We start from the raw sequence: 3,798 nt of genomic DNA, 5'->3' as shown, positions 1-3,798 counted from the left end.
GGTGGTGGTAGTGGTGGTGGTGGTGGACGTGGTGGTGATGGATGTTGTTGTTGTTGTTGTTAGTGGTGGGGGTGATGGTGATGGATGTTGTTGCTGTTGTTGATGGATGTTGCTGTTGGCACCCGTTCCAAGTTGTGGGACTGCAGCATTGTGGGACTGCAGCATTGTGGGACTGTAGCATTCCACAACATGGAACGGGTGCCATGTTTTGCAAAAGGGCAACCCGTAACTACGCAGAGCACTGTTGTTACTCCATGTGGTGTCTCCAAAATTCCTGCATTTACACTCTTATTTAAGAATAAAACATGCTAAATGAATCTTTCATGGAGATTCCTAAACTCTTTCAGTCATAATTACTATCCACCAATTTTCCATTTTCCACTTTCCACGTCCCAACCAACCTTTTCTTTTTCCAACTTTTACTTTTGTCATGGAATAAAAACCTTACTTATAAGTTAGTGCTTCTGTGATGGTAAAATACTTTTATGCAGCAACATATTCAGCGCAATTCTTCGCTTGCTTCATCTACTCTGCTTTATCCTTGTGCTTGGCATGTCTCCCGAATTTCTCCGCGAAATTGTTTCCTTTTTTCAACATTCTTACCTAATCATTTTTCTCTTTCCCTTACAAAAACTTCAAATCAGCATATCTGGTTTCTTGGAGAAAAAGACGATTATGCATTTATTGTTTCTTGTTTTCTTATTTCCTTACTTTGGCAGCTTTTATTCTTTATTTTCTGCTTTAGCTCTTCAATCACTGTCCTAATTCCTTCTTTGTTTTCTTTAGGTCATGCATTTCCTCAAGTCTATCATTCACTTCCTCTTTCTTGAATTTACCTCTTTTCCATTGGTTCAAACTTACTTATATCTTTCTGAAGGCTACTAATCTTCATTAACATCTGCTTTTTCCATCAAGGTGCCTGCTGAGCCTTCTTTCGTCTTTTCATCTCCCCCAAAATGTCTCCATCTAAATTAGCGCACGCAAATAACAATCAGTTATTATCAGCAAGGTTTTCGCAAGGAATCCTATCGCTGTTTGGCAGAATCGTTTAAGCGACGAACAAAATGACTTGTAGTATTTATACCGACACTTTACGTTCTGAGTTCAAATCCCATAAGATTCGGTCATTTTTATTGTCTATCATAGTTTTATGTTCGCATTAATACAATGTCCCTGCTACTTTCTTTCACTTACATATCCGTAATTGTTGCAATTTCTTGTTTCACTCCTTCCATTCGTCTTTCAAATTCCTACAACCAGTCTACATTTATATTGTTTTCGATTTCTCTGTTCCAAACTTTTGCCCAGAATTTTCTTGCTTTTTCAGCATCTCGCATATCATTCCCCTGATACTCCTCTTTTATTGTTCAGTTGTTTATAGAATTTTCTTTTGTTGTTTCTGGACAGTCTATTCTGCGGGTCCTGATTTGTTCTTTGTATTTGTTTTTCCCTGACTCTGCTTTGATATTTTTGTTCGCTTTATTCCTAAACTGCATTCAGTCCATTGTGTCTATTGTTCTACAAGCTCTGCACTACGTTCCCGCGTCTTTCCCTCACCCTCTTTTATTCTATGGATGCATGTATCCATCCAAGATATCTATCAAGTTGTTCAACTTTATTATCAAGTCTTCATTCCCACCATAGGACTTTGTCCTTTGTTCTTCTTTGGTTTTTAACTGCAAGTATTTGCACAGTGACAGAATCTGCACAGTATATAAGGTCGTTTACGCCTGTTATATTTTCAGTATAGATTTTTGTTAACAGCTCGTCCATTATCGTCGCAAATTTACTTAGTTTTTCGCTTTCTATTCCTCTCAGAGCCAATAGCTTTCACTATTTCGTATCTCATTCTGTCCCCTTTAGTAAGCTCTTTTCCTCCTCTGTAACAATCTTTTTTACCACGATGTAAGATTTGCCTCCTCCGGGCAGTTGTTTCTTTTCTAAGGATTTATTGACCCTTCCTCTATTCCCTGTTCTTATCCTACTTCTCCTGCGTACTCAATATAGTTACGTTCACACTCTTTCACTATTGAGACCTTCAGTTCCAACTGAGATTAACCAGTGTCTTTACGATTAGCGTTTCCTGGAGTAGAAGAATATTTTGTGGTTTTAAGAGATTGTTGGGTTGCAGTCATTAGAAGTTCTAAACCCATGCTGAACTCTTCCGGCCACATATTATTATTGATTACCTTTGAAATACCACCTGCCCATATTGCACTGCAAAGATGACTACGAGTCAGAGGTCATCTCACTAAGCATGCTTCAGAACATGATTCTTGTATCGTCAGTCTATAGACAAATCTGCGATGCATCAATTTAGACAGTTGCATTGCCTCTTCTCTATCTTGAAAATTCAAATAGGTATTCCTATATATCATACTGTGACAGATGCAGGGCGTATAGCAGCACAAATCGGACAGGTTCACCAGAAACCACTCATTTGTAGGCAAAGAATGTCATTCCGAAAAGAAGAGACTTATCATATTTTTTTCCATGATAATTTCCTTCGACAATTTTCTTCAACAAATTACTCAAGGAAGGAGACACTTTGTTTTGTTTTTTGCAACTTATCCTTATGCCATGCTTCCTTCTTTGACTGGATTGCTTCCTTCAATGTCGACGAAACTGCTTCCATTGTCATTAACATTCTCACTAGGCAAAATGTATGTGTTTTCGCGTGTCTGTATGTCTGTGTCAATTTGTTTGGATATGTTTTTCCTTTGTCGTCATTGTTGCTAAACATATTACCAGAAATATTCTAATTTTATTATGCACAGAAATGTCACCATTTTTCTTTCACTGTGTGTGTGTGTGTGTGTGTGTGTGGTGAGAGAGTGAGACAGACAGACAGACAGACAGACAGAGCGCACGCTTTGTTATAAAATACTTTTGTTGGTTTCCTTCCGTTTTCTGTTTAACATCCGTAAAAGAAAACAAAATTCGTTCTGATTCGAAATTTTTGAGGCGTTCTTTGAAGAAACCATTTCGTTTATTTACAAACGAAGAAGAAACTATTTTCTTAGCAAATTAATGTGTTTTTCCCTAAATGGTGAACATTGATGCAAACAATTAATTACGTTTCTATGTAGAAATTCCGCATTATATGAAACAATTTTTCCATTCCATTTCACTCGTTAAATCCAAGGATTTGGAGAGCGAAATGTAACGCGTCTGGCTGACGCAACGACAACAACAAAAACAACACCAATAACAACAGCAACAACAAAAACAATAAGAACAACAATAAAGCCAATGTTATTAATGGTCTTAAATCTTGACACAAGGCCAGCAATTTTAGTGGGGAGAGGCTAGCAGAATCCATCGACCCCAGTACTTTACTGATACTTAATGTTATTGATCTCGAAAAGACGTAAGAAAAAGTTAACTTAGGCGGCATTTGAACTTAGAACATAAAGCTAGAAGGAACGCTTCTAAGTACTTTGTCAGACCTGCTAACCATTCGCCCAGCTCGTCACCTTAATAATAATAATCCTTTCTACCATATGCACAAGGCCTGAAATTTGTGGGTAGGGGACCAGTTGATTAGATCGACCCCGGTACGCAACTGGTGCTTAATTTATCGACCCCGAAAGGATGAAAAGCAAAGTCGACTTCGGCGGAATTTGAACTCAGAACATAAAGACAGACGAAATACCGCTGAGCATTTCGCCCGGCGTGCTAACGTTTCTGCCAACTTGCCGTCTTCATAATAATAATAATAATAATAATAATTAATAATAATAATAATAATAATAATAATGATGATGATGATGATGATGATGATAATGATGATGATAA

Source organism: Octopus bimaculoides, chromosome 14 (assembly GCF_001194135.2).
Source record: "Octopus bimaculoides isolate UCB-OBI-ISO-001 chromosome 14, ASM119413v2, whole genome shotgun sequence".
Classification (NCBI taxonomy): domain Eukaryota; kingdom Metazoa; phylum Mollusca; class Cephalopoda; order Octopoda; family Octopodidae; genus Octopus; species Octopus bimaculoides.
Note: the sequence above shows the minus strand (reverse complement) of the source record.